At 42.1% G+C, this 17462-nt stretch overlaps 1 long non-coding RNA gene across 6 annotated transcripts; it reads left to right on the plus strand.

Annotated features, from left to right (window-relative positions):
* Nucleotides 1–4787: 4787 nt before the first annotated feature.
* Nucleotides 4788–11808, plus strand: LOC123497837 (uncharacterized). 6 transcript variants are annotated; one of them, XR_012204617.1, is made up of 5 exons: nucleotides 4805–5063; nucleotides 5184–5283; nucleotides 7984–8133; nucleotides 8505–10770; nucleotides 10864–11240. It is a non-coding gene; the product is annotated as an uncharacterized lncRNA (long non-coding RNA). The 6 variants fall into 6 exon arrangements; XR_012204620.1 differs by adding an exon at nucleotides 11427–11808 and having other exon boundaries at nucleotides 4808–5063; nucleotides 8505–11297; XR_012204619.1 differs by having other exon boundaries at nucleotides 4795–5063; nucleotides 5190–5283; nucleotides 8505–11240.
* The last annotated feature ends 5654 nt before the right edge of the window (nucleotides 11809–17462 follow it).

Consider the following 17462-nt stretch of genomic DNA (forward strand, 5'->3'; position numbering starts at 1 on the left):
ACGTCTCTAACGTCTCTATAATTTTTGATTGTTCCATGCTATTATATTATCTTTTTTGGATGTTTAATGGGCTTTAATATGCTCTTTTATATTATTTTTGGGACTAACCTATTAACCGGAGGCCCAGTGCTAGTTGTTGTTTTTTGCCTATTTCAGTGTTTCGCAGAAAAGGAGTATCAAACGGAATCCAAACGGAACGAAACCTTCGCGAGGATCATTCTTGGAACAAACGCAATCCAGGAGACTTGGAGTGGAAGTCAGAGACGCAACGAGGCGGCCACGAGGCAGGAGGGCGCGCCCCACCCTCGTGGGCCCCTCGTAGCTCCACCGACCTACTTCTTTCGCCTATATATATACTCTTATACCCTGAAAACATCCAGGAGAGCCACGAAACCACTTTTCCACCGCCGCAACCTTCTGTACCCGTGAGATCCCACCTTGGGGCCTTTTCTGGCGATCTGCCGGAGGGGGATTCGATCACGGTGGGCTTGTACATCAACACCATAGCTCTCCGATGATGTGTGAGTAGTTTACCACAGACCTTCGGGCCCAAGTTATTAGCTAGATGGTTTCTTCTCTCTCTTTGGTTCTCAATACAAAGTTGTCCTCGATGTTCTTGGAGATCTATTCGATGTAATACTTTTTGCGGTGTGTTTGCCAAGATCCGATGAATTGTGGGTTTATGATCAAGATTATCTATGAACAATATTTGATTCTTCTATGAATTCTTATATGCATGATTTGATATCTTTGCAAGTCTCTTCGAATTATCGGTTTAGTTTGGCCTACTAGATTGATCTTTCTTGCAATGGGAGAAGTGCTTAGCTTTGGGTTCAATCTTGCGGTGTCCTTTCCCAGTGACAGCAGGGGCAGCAAGGCACGTATTGTATTGTTGCCATCGAGGATAAAAAGATGGGGTTTATATCATATTGCTTGAGTTTATCCCTCTACATCATGTCATCTTGCCTAATGCGTTACTCTGTTCTTATGAACTTAATACTCTAGATGCATGCTGGATAGCGGTCGATGTGTGGAGTAATAGTAGTAGATGCAGAATCATTTCGGTCTACATGACACGGACGTGATGCCCTATGTTCATGATCATGCCTAGATATTCTCATAACTATGCGCTTATTGCTCGGCAGTAATTTGTTCACCCACCGTAATATATGCTATCTTGAGAGAAGCCACTAGTGAAACCTATGGCCCCCGGGTCTATTTTACGTCATATTAGTTTATCGTCAACTTGCCAATTTATGTCGTCGTTTATTTTGCAATCTTTACTTTCCAATCTATACAACAAAAATACCAAAAATATTTATCTTATTATCTTTATCAGATCTCACTTTTGCAAGTGCCCGTGAAGGGATTGACAACCCCTTTATCGCGTTGGTTGCAAGGTTCTTGATTGTTTGTGCAGGTACTAGGCGACTTGCGTGTAGTCTCCTACTGTATTGATACCTTGGTTCTCAAAAACTGAGGGAAATACTTACGTTACTTTGCTGCATCACCCTTTCCTCTTCAAGGGAAAACCAACGCATGCTCAAGAGGTAGCAACCGACCGTAGTCGAATTCGATTCAACTAAAGTTGGAGAAACAGACACCCGCCAGCCACCTTTATGCAAAACAAGTTGCATGTTTGTCGGTGGAACCGGTCTCATGAACGTGGTCATGTAAGGTTGGTTCAGGCCGCTTCATCCAACAATACCGCCGAATCAAAATAAGACGTTGGTGGTAAGCAGTATGACTATGATCGCCCACAACACTTTGTGTTCTACTCGTGCATATCATCTACGCATAGACCTGGCTCGGATGCCACTGTTGGGGAACGTAGCATGCAATTTTAAAAAAATTCCTACGATCATGCAAGATCTCTCTAGGAGATGCATAGCAACGAGAGGGGAAGAGTGTGTCCACGTACCCTCGTAGACCAAAAGCGGAAGCGTTAGGTTAACGCGGTTGATGTAGTCGAACGTCTTCGTGATTCAACCGATCAAGTACCGAACGTACGGCACTTCCGAGTTCACCACACGTTCAGCTCGATGACGTCCCTCGAACTCTTGATCCAACAAAGTGTCGAGGGAGAGTTTCGCCAGCACGACGGCGTGGTGACGGTGATGGTGATGTGATCCGCTCAGGGCTTCGCCTAAACACTACGACGCTATGACTGGAGGAGTAAACTATGGAGGGGGGCACCGCACACGTCTAAGAGAACAACCGTTGTGCTTTGGGGTGCCCCCTGCCCCCGTATATAAAGGAGGACGGGAGGAGGCTGCCGGCCCTAGGGGGCGCGCCATGGGGGGAAACTGAATAGGACTCCAAGTCCTATTCGGCCCCCTTCCTTTCTTACGGAGGAGTAAAGGGGAAGGAGAGGGAGGAGGAGAAGGAAAGGGGGGCGCCGCCCCCTCCCCTAGTCCTATTCGCACTCCCTATGGGGGGAGGGGGCGCGCGGCCACCCCTTGTGGGCTGCCTCCTCTCTCCCCTATGGCCCATGTAGGCCCAATACTTCCCGGGGGGTTCCGGTAACCCCTCGGTACTCCAAAAAATACCCGAACCACTCTGAAACCATTCCGGTGTCCGAATACCATCTTCTAATATATCAATCTTTACCTCTCGACCATTTCGAGACTCCTTGTCATGTCCGTGATCTCATTCGGGGCACCGAACAATCTTCGGTCACCAAAACACATAACTCATAATACAAATCGTCATCGAACGTTAAGTGTGCGGACCCTATGGGTTCGAGAACTATGTAGACATGACCGAGACACATCTCCGATCAATAACCAACAACGGAACCTGGATGCTCATATTGGTTCCTACATATTCTACGAAGATCTTTATCGGTTAAACCGCAATGACAACATACGTCATTCCCTTTGTCATCGGTATGTTACTTGCCCGAGATTCGATCGTCGGTATCCTCATACCTAGTTCAATCTCGTTACCGGCAAGTCTCTTTACTCGTTCCGTAATGTATCATCCCGCAACTAACTCATCAGTCACATTGCTTGCAAGGCTTATCGTGATGTACATTATCGAGAGGGCCCAGAGATACCTCTCCGATACTCGGAGTGACAAATCCTAATCTCGATCTATGCCAACCCAACAAACACCTTCGGAGACACTGATAGAGCATCTTTATAATCACTCAGTTACGTTATGACGTTTGATAGCACACAAGGTGTTCCTTTGATATTCGGGAGTTGCATAATCTCATAGTCAAAGGAATATGTATAAGTCATGAAGAAAGCAATAGCAATAAAACTTAACGATCATTATGTTAAGCTAACGGATGGGTCTTGTCCATCACATCATTCTCTAATGATGTGATCCCGTTCACAAATGACAACACATGTCTATGGTCAGGAAACTTAACCATCTTTGATTAACAAGCTAGTCAAGTAGAGGCATATTAGGGACACTCTGTTTTGTCTATGTATTCACACATGTATCAAGTTTCCAGTTAATACAATTCTAGCATGAATAATAAACATTTATCATAATATAAGGAAATATAAATAACAATTTTAGTATTGCCTCTAGGGCATATTTCCTTCAGAGACGTCATCGAGTCGCACGTGTGCTAAACTCGGAGGTGCCGTCCGTTCGGCACTAGATCGGTTGGATCGTGATCGGATCGCGAAGAGTACGACTACATCAACCGCGTGATAAACGCTTCCGCTTAGCGATCTTGGGTGTGCGTAGATTTTTTTTTGTTTTTCATGCAACGTTCCCCAACACAAGGAGGGGTGAGCTGGGCGCCTCTAGGGTTTGTTGGTCGGGGCGGGAGGGGGAAGAGGAGTGGGAGTATGTGGACGCGGATAGGAAGTGGACTGGCCGGTCCACGACTTTGCCATTAAAAAGGACGCGGCCGTGGGCGGCTGGGAGGCTGACGTGCGGCCCGTGCACCCGTGTGGATTAAATGGGGCCGGTGAGGAGTGGTTGAGGGGCCGACATGCGGGCCCAAAGGCGAACAACGAGCCGACATGTGCGCGTTCGTCCAGTGTCTGTTTGAGCGCAAAGCCGGCCAAAAATACGTCCGGTTTGGGTCAAAATGGACCGACATTTTTTGGGTTTGCGCTGGCGGTTGGGCAGTCAATCATGCCTATTTTTTTATGGAAGGCAAAGCAATACTTTATAGATTAACAATGTGTGAATATTAAGGAAAGGAGAGCGAGGGGGAGAGGGGGCAGCCCTCGGCCGGTCATCTAATTCGCTCCGACATTGAATGGCACGTTGTTGAAGAAAATACCCTCCTTCCTCTTCAAGACAGGAAATTGTAGACAGGTACCTAAGGTGAGAGAAGAATTTGTCAACAATCAAGCACTTGAGCTTGCAAGAATAAATATACGATGTCTATACTATTATTGAAATAAAATGAATTAAAAAGCAACAAAATACGAGAAGGATTTCTTTTAAAGGGGTATACATTAGAGTGCGGGGCATATCACCCAACGCACGAGCAACCATAATTTGCCGGTTTTTTTAAACATAAATACAGACACAAGCGCTCATATACACTTGCATACACTCACCCTTATGAACGCACACACGCACACCCTACCCCTATGAGCACCTCCGAAAGACTGAGTCGGCATATCATCTTGAAATTTATGAAGTCGCCATAGACACCTCGTCGTTGACGGAAACATCTCCTACCACTAAATGCACATCGCCGGAAATCCTAAAATAAATACAGAAATAAATAGGAGCACTAGGATTTAAACCTAGTAGACTGGGATACCACGATGTCTAAAGATTCACCACATTTTGCCGCGTTGGGCACTCGACTTTCGATGCGACCCGGGAATGAAACTGTGAACCCGCTCGGCTAAATCGATCAGTCATCATATGAAGTCGATCTAGGCTTTTTTTTAAATAAAGATCTAGGCTTTTTTATGGTGTTTCCTCTCGATTCCCCTCGTTCCACTTCCGCCGCCCGCCCAAGTGCCCCCGTGCCCCGTCACATCATGAGCCCCGATCCACGAGTGTCGCCGTTTCCTGTCCTTCTCGCCCTTCGCGTCTCAAATCGGAGAAAACCTAGGCCATACGCCGATCAGGTAAAAATCCCCCTCTCATCTCCAATTGTCCTTTATATTTGGCGCATGTTCGATCTCTGCGTGTGTGTGTGTGTATCTGGGCATCAACTAACCTAGCTGCTGGCCTTTCCTTGTTCTAAGTGCTAGCAGGGGCAGGGAGATGGTGATGATTGGTTTTGGTCCTTGGCGCCGTCGAGCACGCGGTGCTAACAGATTGTGGTGGCGCGGTATTTTGCCCATTGTAAGTTCACTTCATCGATCATCGACTAAACCAATTTATATATTTTATTTATAGATTTGTGTATGGATCTTTACTCTTTAAGTACTAAAATCAATGAGTATTTTGAACTTTGACATTCGACTACTGCTCTAGTTTGTATCTAGGGTAGTCAATTTGTATTGGCGTGGCCCAGCTATTGTTTTTCGCACGTCCTCTGACTGCCGAACGCAACCTCCATGGCCAATCCTGACATTTGCCGTGGGCCCTGTGCAGAGTTAAAATAGTGGCCCTTTATTTGCACAACATTACCGATTATGTGTTCTTACTATAAAATAAATATATATGCAATGCATCACAAACCCCAAATTACTCGTTGATAGTAGAATATTTTTTAGAAAGCAAAACACAAAACCAAAGTTTGAAAGGATCACTGCAACATGTTTGAATATTGTGCAACATAGGATTGTTCTTTCAAATGAATAATATGTGCACCTTAAACATATGAGTTTTCAATGCTACTCGGAAGAAATTTGCATGTTCGAGTTCCTTGCACTACATTTTAATCGGCCTCAGTTGAAGTGATAGAGAACTGCAAATGTGAAGTAACTAGAATACCAGCAGGGTAAGGAGCGGCTTTTTTTTGGTGGCGGGCAGGCTTGTTTTTACTTCAAGCCATTTTTTTAGGTATTCTTCAAGCAATTGACTTGCAAAACGATGTGCAACGCCATTGTTTCTAATTGCCCTCACTCTAGAGACTTTGTTTACCAACATCCAATATTTGTAAAGAAAAAAGGTTGAACCGTACCTCACTCCAGTGACTCCATGATGGAACACATCCCTTCTCTCCCCTAGAGACGCTATTTACCGAACATGGAATGCTTGTAAAGAACAAGGAACATGAAAGTAGTAGTATGTTTGTTTGTTTGTGTTAGGTCCCCACATGCAAGTAAAAGTGTATTTGTTTATTTATGTCCCTTAGACGGTTGCTAGTCCCACAAGTGAATCTGAGTTCATTTGTTTATTTGTGGGTCTTATAAAGTTATTAGTCCCGCATATGAGTGATAGTGGAGGAAGAGAAGTGAACTCACCATTAACTCCAACCTTTATAAGTAGGAAAGATAAAGTGCCTAGTCTTTATTGGATCCTCCATCGCATATTCACATCCACCCCTAGAACTTGGCACAAACACATGCACGAAGTGATCAGGGACGAGTGGTGATTTCAAGAGTGCCCACAAAATCACACACATTCACTAGATCGTAAACGATATTAAAATGCATTTGTCCATCAAGATTGCCTCAAGAACAAAGGATGGTCCGCATAAGGTGCGCACTGGACAAGTGCTCTGTGAAGGCCATGACAGCGAATTGTGGGTAGGCATAGCTTCCTCGGAGAAATCAATGACACCTCACCAACCATGTGGAAGGAAATTGGACCCGACACACCAAAATTGACTCTTTAATATATTCTTAAATATGGTGCATCCTCTTTTGTAACTACCATGACAATGAAAAGATGAAGATCTGCAATTGATGTTATCCTGCAGAGAAATGCCGTCTGAGCACACTATTATAGATTATATCTTGGAAATACCACATAAGAATATTGTGATCCAGCACATACCACATACTAGTGTCATTTCTTGTACTCCATCCGTACTAAAGTTGTACCAAAGCTGCGACAATTAATTTGGATAGGAGGGAGTAGCAAATTTTGCAGTTTTAATTAAGTGGTACACATACTGTAAAGTTTGTCTGTTAATCCCAAAAGAAATACATATGTTTTGCTAAGACTCTAAACCATGGTGATTTCATACAATAATCTAACTGAACTGATCTTTATTCTACCTATCCCGTTTTGGCCAAAAGACTCCCCATGGCTATTTTGTACAACCATGTGTCCATGTTTCAACAGGATGTCACCTCTTCCTTCTGCGCCACCAAGGACCATCATAGCATGGCTTGCTGACCGGTCGCTCAAAGGATTAAGAACAGGCAGTGTTGGGTCGAATTCGTACACATCACCAGGCTTATAGTTCTGGAAGTTCTGAGATATTGGAACAGTTACGACCAATGCATTGCCCTTTCTTGGCTGTTGAGACGCAATCTCAAGAGAACTTTCCCTGTGCTCAGTGTCATGGCGGTCATAAATTCGCCTATATCTGGATATCTTATACACCTGAAAGGATATGTTGTGGAACTCCACTGTATTGGTTAAAACAAGAACAGTTCTCCTTATTTAATGAGAAATTCGAAATTATAAACTAAAAGGTATATAATGTCATATTCGGCAAATAACCATGAACAGTAACTTGCTGAAGGCCAATTCAACAAATGTGGCATCTAAACTACGTTTGCCAAATAAAGTCAATGATAGAAAAACCGTGTAACCCTGTTTGCCACTGAAATATCCAGAGTACAGTTCAACAAATATTGCAATATGACTTTAAGATTAAGAATAAAATCCACAGAAATTCTGCATAATACCTTATTATTTGACTCAGATACAGCCCCTTCTGTTTGAAGAATACCAAATACATTCTCCAATCGTTTCCTTCCTCTACCATCTATTTCTTTCCCAATTCCAATGTGCCTTTTGTTGTATTCTTTTAACACTTTGTCTTTTGATAAATTAGCATTGAAATCTTCTGACATAAAGAGTGCTGCTGATATGTAATTGATGTGAAATTCCATTGTTGCTAAACTCGAATGTATGGTACAGTGATCTGCATGACACAACAGTTAGATGAGTGGGTTTTTAGTTAATAAAACATGAAACAGAAAGTTCTGGAGTTTTTTGCACTTACTTTCACCTCCCTGGTCACGCACTGGAGGAGGAATGGACTTCTGATGATATGGCCGGCCAACCCAGGTAACCTCATAAGCTGGTACTTTGACCTGAATTTTTTGCATTGTTAAACTGAACTTTAGATCATCACAAATATGGTTTGGCGACAAGAACAACTTTGCTCGCATGTTTTTTTTTTCGAGAAAACGCAAACGACTTTTGCGTTTCCTTTCATTGCATTGAACTTTGCTCACATGTTACCACATAATTAGATATATATTTGTATCTTCCATCTACCCATGTATTTTTCTTAGTTTACGTACCTTCCATGTATTTTTCTTAGTTTACGTTCCTTCGAGCTTTAATAAGCCAGTTAAAATCATCTTCCTATGGAAGTGTAACCCGGTTGAACTTTTCATCATGTTTATACTGATAATGAATTTTCTTTTTTGCAGGGATACTTTTGGTTCCCTTTCATGTGTAATCTACGAACTAGCAATTGGGAGCTAGCAATTTCAACCTGATGTTATTGAAGAATCTGTGCCGGGTATTGAAATCAAAAGTAACTGCAACCAACGCGTACTGATGCATTCCTCAAAGAAAAATGTACTCATGCAATGAACCCAGCTAAGTGTATGTAACACAGTTAGATGTTTTCTTTCATACTGGTAATACTTTTTTTTGCAGAGATACTGTTGATACCTTGAATTTTTTTATCTACAACTAGCATTTGGAATATATCACTTTCATATTCCTGCTGGTACGGAAGAATCAAAATAGCCGAGGTATTGAATCAAAAGTAACTTCAAAGACAACTTGTGCAATAACCATGTTGTGAACCACATTGACACCTAGCTCTTTTTAACAAATAGTTAGAACTTACATTTGAACTAGTAAGCCCATGAGTAGAACTCGGATTATCCCAAGTGCTAAGATGTCCATATTCGTCGGTGATAGCAGACTGTCCCGGGTAACGTGGGAAGATCTCTTGGAAACAACCACGGTCTTTAGCATCCTCCATCAGTTTTTTCCATATCATGTTTTCTGCAAGTTCGGTCGCATCACCAACAATCCAAAGGTAGTGCCTAGATAAGAGACATTTATTGTTATATTTACTGAAATGAACTGTTGATGAAATATATTTAACTAAAATGGATGTTACATACCTTGCTCTTGTAATCATATAATTAATGTACTTGCCATTGTTTGGCACTTCATGGGCTGCAATGATTAAGATGTCATAATTCTTGTTTTGGAATGTATCAGCTGATTGAACGGTCAGATTAAATTGACTATGATGTCCCAGTACTTTAAGCTCTGGCGTAGAACATATCACTCCGACTTCCGGCTCCAACTCTCGACCCCCTTTTATCCAATCTGCAACAAAGTGGTGAATGAGCTAGATCAAATTTGCCATAGAGGTCAACAACATAAATTAGGGTCAATTTTATATTCCATAAAAAATACCTTCATTAATGTAAGTGATCAAAAGTAATAAGGCATCAAGAGTTTTCTCAGTGTTCACGTTGAAAAATATGTAGCTCTGCAATCTCAGCTTTAGGATCGTATTGGTGTAGGCCATGGCATTTGAAATTTGCCCTCCATAGAAATATCTGTTAGGAAAAGAAGAAATAGATGGATGCATTCTTTCTTGTGTTCTGAGCAAATATCTGCTGGATCCCAATAAAATGAATCTCGAGAAAAGACTTCTCCCAAAACCAGATTCTCCATTCATCTAGCAAGACAAAAGGGCATACAGAAGTCACTACATGTAATAGCAATGTGAAATACAAACATGGTTCAAGAGTTTGCTTGTAAAATGACATGTGATACCTCGCTCTTAGTTGGTGAGCATAGTTGTGCATCATCTCCTATCAGTGATATGTGTCCAATTGACGGAAGTGAAAATGCAGCAACTACCTCACATTCTTTTATTTGGGCTGCCCCTATTACAATTAGCATTCTGATTTTGTCATTAGACACATAATGCAAGCCATGTGCATCGGAAGGTGTGGATAAGAGAATTTTGGATTCCTCAATCAGATATCTTCTCATCCACTCAACATTCTTCGTATGGGGGAAATTAAGAACTCTTTTGACATATTCCAACTGCTCAACACATTTGTCTTTAGAGCGACGGATTTCCTTCACATTTGCAGACATTGGCTGGCGATGCTTGTTTCTAGATTTAACTGTGGAAAATTTAACTCGAGAAGATGTGATGGAAGCACATTCAAATGCGATCTTCACATCATTTTCAGTGACAGCCTCTATTGATAAAAGGTTGTTGAACGTTGCTAGAGCATCAAAAAGAGCTGCTAGCCCTTTTGCTACTCGTTGAGAAGAAACGTCACTTGGTGAGTGCAACCATATTGTGTCCAGCAACTTGATCAGTACATCTGATTTGTACTTGAATACTTTTTTCAATAATGCCAAAGCCGATAGGTTCTTCTTATCTGCTTCTGCTGTCACTTTTGTGTACATCTCTCTGAATTCCTTCTCTAAGAGGGAGATCAAGCCGTCAATTTTACTCTTCCACACCATGCATGGCATAATCTCCTGGAGCCTCCACTCTAGACAGAATTGTTTGGCATTGTCATTCTTTACTTCTAACAAATCACATAATAAAACTACATCCCCAAACTTTGGGTCAGCTCCATCATATCTTCCTGATTTCCTTATAAGGTCATCCAGGCAACAGCATAATGATGAGAAATCTGAGTAAGTGGAAGCACAAACCAGGGTTTTTGTTTGTAAACCTTGCAAAGCTGCCATGACTGTTGCTATGGTCTTACTCTTTCCTGTTCCTGGCAGGCCCCAGATGATATTTATGCTCTCTCGATGATCGCATTCTGCATTAGAAGCAATGCTCAGTGCAAGATTGGCCTGTCCTTCATTGAGATAGCGATCAAACCGGAAATCAAGTGACTTTGATTCCTTATCGGCATCGCAGCTACCACAAGTGCTTTTTCCCTGTTATGAAAAAGGCAAGCAGATGCATTAGCTATGTCATGGATAAAAACTACAGTGAATATACAGAAGATTAGTCTTTTAAGAACATACACTGAGGGACAGAGGCAATGTCGATATTTGTTTAATGATGGTGTTTTCACCAATGCCCAAATGTAATGTCCTCCACATGCACAGGCTATCCTTGAGATTGCAAAGGAATATTGCAAATTTGCACTTGCCAGAGTTTACATTAGCACAGACTTTAGCTTCGAAACTTTTGATGAAGTATCCATCAGGTGTGGCATTAGCTGCTATAACAAACACTCCACAATCATCATTTAGCTGCAAGTCTTTTGGTTCTTGATCAGCATTGCGAGTAATGTGATGTGATGACCACCTTGTTCAAAACATGTGTTGATGTCCAGGTATGCATAAGAGGTATTCACATGCATTTCTTTTGAAGAAGAATCACCCACATGCACTGGTAAGATGCCAAGAAGCTTGTAATACTCGGATGTGCTGATGGATTTCAGACTAGACTTTATTTCTGATCGTACTTCTTCTATCAAGGGCTTCTTGAAGCTTGTCAAATATTGTTCACTTGAATGGAATGTTGTAGGGATCTTCTCAACCTGCATGTCAAGTAACAGTAATATTGTAAATCTGCTGGTGTTGTTTCTGTCTGTAAGCTGAAAAAAAGTGCTTCTTTTGGCTACTTTGTTTTTGGGCCCAATTTATGATTTCTTTGATTGAGTTGTAGCAATATTTTGAATGAATGATAAGAAAAATGCCATTTTGAATTATCTTGATCTGCTGTATGGCCTTAAAAGACTGCTGTAATGACATTGCTGCTCAGAAAGCAATTGATATTACAAAGGCTGATATGGAGGGATATAGTTGAAAAAGAAGGTTGCTTTATATGGTCTATCTACTAATGCGCCTATGCTCCATGTCAGCCGATTATTGGAGAATAGAAAGATGAATCTTGTTTCAGCATCCGGCCCTTCACACTGGAACCGAGGAAAACAAAATTACGGGACGCGCCCGCCGTGCGGCCGTGCGCTCTCAACACCACTCCCGAAGGAGTTTGACAAGGAGGGCAAGTAGTCGGTGGGATTATTAGCAATAATAGGAAGAAACGACTCGCTGGGGTCGTTCGTATCAATCCGCTGTCCCTGGGCAAGGTGGCAGGGACGAACCAGCTCTGGAGAAGCACCACCATTGCGACCGGCATAGAGAGGAGAGGAAATCGGGCATGGCTTGCTAATCTTACCGCTTCTTCTTTGTGTAGGTCTGAGTAAGACCACGACAGGATCCGTCGTTCTAAGCCATCGCTAGTATCATAAGGTGCTGCCATCTGCAAAAAAAAGTAGCATTTTTGGGGGAGAAGATCAGGAGTATGAACGTAGTGCACGACTCAAGAACACGCTCAAAATCAGAACGAGATGATCTAGCTCGTACCCTGCTCTTTTACCTCTCAGTTGCCAAACCGAGATAGGGATAGAGAGAGCGCGCCTAGGTTTCTTCTCGCTTGGGAGAAGCAGAGATGGAGGAGGAGGTGGTCGAAATGGAGATGGAGAGGAAGAGATGAGACGGAGAGGCCTGCCAGGGCTCAGGGGTACTAGACTGCAAAAGAAAAAGTCTGCCCTGTTCCGCCTCCTTTCTTTTCTTCGAACGTTTGTTTGTTTGGGTGGGTGGGTCATGCATGCACTTGCCCGGGTACTGGAAAGACAAAGTAAAGATAGCAGAGCCAGGGGGAGCAAAAGATACAGAACCCATTTCAAGCTTCTAAACTGGCACCAACACCTCGGTATGTGCGAGTGGGAATGTATGCCCCTCGACCAGTCAACCCAAACCAATGAACCACATTTCAAAAGAAATAAACCAATGAACCAACCTTCCGATGTGATCAATAGTAGTGTCAAAATGAGGGTTTGGAAATGGAGAGTGTGGTTGCAATGGCGGACGCGTGCGTTGACTTATAGGGGGTCACATTTTGCCAAGTGTGATTGTATCCCCCAACTCCAAAATTATGCATTTAGGTTACCAAAATTCGGTTCGACTCTAGTGAGCATTGACCCCCGGGTGCGAAAAATGGCTTTTGCAAATGTGGGAAAAAATACAAAAACTTTTAGACATGCTCATACTCAAATTTTATCCGTAAACTTTTAGGCCTCCTTTGCTTTGTAGGAATTTTGTGGAGATCTCATAGGATATGATTTGTATAGGAAATATTCCTTTAGATCCCTTTGGTTTGTAGGAATAGAATCATATTCCTATGGAGGAATTCTTTCTATCCTCCATCTTTCATAGAAAAATAAACATTAGCCTAGGCTCAATGGAAAAAATCTTATGATGTGAACCAAAGGGCATTTTCTTTCATATTTCTATTTATAGGATTTTAGATACATGTCATCTCATTTCCTATAATTTTTCCTGTTCCTATAATTTTCCTACCCTATGAACCAAAGGAGGCCTTAGGGAGGAAACATAAACATTTCAGCATGTGCAGAGAAAAAAAACAAGTTGTACATTGTTTTTTGGTATTTTCTAACTGGATATTGTTAATTTCACGGACAAAACATTCTATCCTGTTTTGCATGAAAATTGTCAAACACGCTTCGGACACTAACATAAACATCTACAAAATAAACATAATTATTATTATTTTATTATTTTATTATTCATGCAGAAGCAAATGCACTCGAGAGCCAAAGCACCGTGGCGGGTTGCGGGTATTGGAGTTGTCAAAGTACGTGATGAAACTAGTCCAATAAGGAGGTCACGTTCTCTTCAAATTGAAAGGCAGTATTGGATAGTCGTACCAAGGTTGCATGAAAATAAATTCCACTACTTCTTTTTTTGCGAGATCACTACTTATTACATAGTCATGCAAGGTCCAAAAACACATATGTCTTTCATTCAACTACCGATGGATGTTTTCGAATACATGTATCCATACATGATTATTTTAAGTTTTTTTCCTCTTCCTTCCAATATGGCATGCATGAAATCTGAAACAACTTTATTTTCAAATCGTATGTCAGATTTATGATTTGTTTGAGCCTTTCTGTCTATGGTCATGACATCTTCAAAACAGCGATATTTGATATAATTTGCATGGATTTAGGCAGAAATTCAGTTCGGCTCTAGGCAGCATTTGCTCCAAGTGCGATTTTTTTTTTGCAAATGTGGGAAAAATTCAGTTCATATTCAAATCTTTATATGCAAACTTTTAGGGAGGAAATATAAACATTTCGACATGTGCAGAGAAAAGAAAACAAGTTAAACAATGTTTTTTGGCATTGTCTGACCACTGATTTTCTTTTTCATGGACAAAGCATTGCTATTTTATTTCGCATGAAAATTGTCAGACATGCTTCGGACACTAACATGGACATCTAAAAAAAACAGAATTATTGTGATTATTATTTATTATTGATGCAAGAGCAAATGTACCCAAGAGGCAATGCACCGTGCCGGATTACGGATATTGGAGAGGTCACGATCTCGAATAAACCACCGCAGTATGATGGGGAGGAAAATGTATACATGCATGATTTTATGTCGAGCTTACACCATTCCTACCCGTGCTATACTCTTGACAATATACCGGATGCACGAAGAGCTGGAATGCGCAACAAGATACTGTGGTTGGCTGATCATGTGTAGGCTGCGACGACATGGCCCACTGCCCACTTGAAGTAATCCAAGTGTTGAGCATGGTCGCTGTACATTATACTCCACTTGGAGTACCTGAATGTGTCCAAAAAATAAGAATTATGGCTGATATTCGTTACCGTGTTTGAATAGATAACATGCGCAATGCCTAGAGGCTAGAGCAACCCACAAGGCTTGGCAAGTTGGAATCGGAAAAGAAGATGTGGCAACCAGACCTGCCTTGACCGTTGAACCAAAAAAAAAGACAGTTGGACAAGTCCGGTGTCCTCCATGCCGCACGCAATGTCAGCAGCAGCAGTTGCCAGTCTAAAGGCCTGCAGCTGTAGCAGGGGCAGGGGGCAGGAGTAGTTTATAGAGTATATTTGTGTGATGTGAGTGTTGTCCACCTCTCGCCTGGTTGTAGTATGTTGGTTCCGCTTGCGCAGACGCAGTGTGTTCTTTAACTATGCATGACCGCCATTGTAGTAATTTCTCTTGCAGTTGATGGAAACAAGTTTGGTTGGGACGACCGAGTTGAGAGAGCTATCTCCCTGTCATGTGTTGATCTTGTTTTATAAATCGAATAGACGTCTCTTTTTTTTTTGGACAGCGAATAGACTTTATTCCTCACATAATAGACAAGTCATTTACAAAAAAAAGGAGAAATAAAGTCCGAGATAGAACTATCCCAAAATCCCGAAGATCTAATGGTAAGAGAATTTCTAGCTAGGCTATCTGCTACCTCATCCGCTTCACGAAAACAATGCACAAAGGAAGTCTTTGCAAATTCCAACTCCATTTGCTTACACTCCCTGATGATAGCCGCCTCAGGACCAAAGTATGTTTCTTGTTGATTAAAGGCTTCCCCTGCAACCGTACTATCAGATTCAATGATCAGTGAATTACACCCAATCCTTTCTGCGAGAATCATCCCATTTCGAACTGCAATTATTTCAGCTGCATCAACATTACTAACATGTGGTATGAACCAATTAGCCGCTGCAATAAAATCACCTCTGTCATCGCGAGCAGCAGCACCTGTAGCTCCAGATAAATTTTCAGCACAAAAGGAGGCATCAACATTTATTTTAACTGCCCCTCTATCTGGTTTCTTCCACATATGATCATGTTTTCGAACTGGCTGTTTAGGAGTTGTCGCTCTAACAAAGTCAGTGCAGATAACCTTAATAGCAGTAGCAGTGCGGTTAGGGGCCAGAATATTTTCTCCCTTCACGAATTGCCATCGCTGCCACCAGATGTACCAGGCTGCAACTGCAACTAATTGGGGCAATGGCAACTCTCCTACAACAACTTGAGCCCTAACAATGATCTCCATGGTGACTGATCCAGACTGGTCTTCAGCAACCGCCTTTGTGATAACATCTACCAGACCAAGTTCAGACCAAATTTCAATAACACGAGGGCAAGTGAATAAACAATGTTGGATGTCTTCAAACCCAACATGACGGATTGGGCACTCTCCACTTGTTGGGATATGACGTCCCGCAAGAACTCCGAAACAAGGTAGTACTCCCCTGAGCACTTTCCAAACGAAATGCTTCACTTTACCTGGGATATGAAGACTCCAAATATGTTTCCATATAGTGTTCAGTTGGGAACTGCCTTGACCCTCCGGCCAATTCCATTGATGACCGAACTGATGTTCATATTCCACGTGATAGGCCGACCGAATAGAGAACGTCCCTGATCGAGTACCACTCCATGCAAGAAAATCCTCTAACACTTCCACCCGAAGAGGTATTTGGAGGATTCGGTGAACATCCACAGGCGAAAAAACTGATTGAATAAGGTCAACGTCCCACGGTCCAGTGTGTGGATCAATTAATTCTTCAACTTTTCCAAGTAGTGTATCACCCCTTGGTGTTATTACTCTTCGAGTTTCACTTGATGGTATCCAGGGATCTTGCCAAATGTTGATTTTTGATCCCGCGCCAACACGCCATATGCAACCCCGTTTAAAGGTTTGGATACCTGAGACAATGCTCTGCCAAGTGTAAGAAGAACCCTTCTTCGGTCCCGCATTCAGGATGTTTCCGTCGGGATAATATTTTGCACTAAGAACACGTGCACACAAAGAGTCTGGATTCTGGAGCAGTCGCCAACATTGTTTTGCTAACATAGCAAGGTTAAAACTGTGAAGGTCCCTAAAGCCCATACCACCTTTTTTCTTTGGAACACATATCTTCCACCATGCAAACCAATGCATTTTCTTTTTCTCCTCCTTATCACCCCACCAAAATCCCGCAATCTCATCGGTAATAGATTTGCAGATCCCTTTTGGAAGTTTAAAAACTGACATAGCATACGAAGGGATTGCCTGTGCAACTGATTTCAAAAGTATCTCCTTTCCTTGCATTGAGAGGACCTTTTCCTTCCAACCTTTCAAACGCTGACATATTCTATCAATGAGGTGTTGGAAGCAGTCACTACGGTCTACCCCAACCATGGTGGGCAAACCTAAATATTTATCAGAGAGCGCTTCCGTCAAAATATTCAACTCCCTACAAATATCTTCTCTAACACTGACACTAGTATTGGGGCTAAAGAAAATACTAGATTTTGCATTACTCACCAGTTGTCCCAAACTTCCACAATAGGTATCCAACACTCTTTTCAAAGTATTAGCATTATGAACATTAGCCCTCATGAGAATCAAGGAATCGTCGGCAAAAAGGAGGTGGGATATAGATGGAGCGTTTCTGCAGACTTGTATGCCTTCAATTCCACCAACTTCCTCTTCATGAGCCAACAAGCATGAAAGACCCTCAGAACATAACAGA

The sequence above is a fragment of the Aegilops tauschii genome, chromosome 3 (genome assembly GCF_002575655.3).
Source record: "Aegilops tauschii subsp. strangulata cultivar AL8/78 chromosome 3, Aet v6.0, whole genome shotgun sequence".
Lineage (NCBI taxonomy): Eukaryota > Viridiplantae > Streptophyta > Magnoliopsida > Poales > Poaceae > Aegilops > Aegilops tauschii.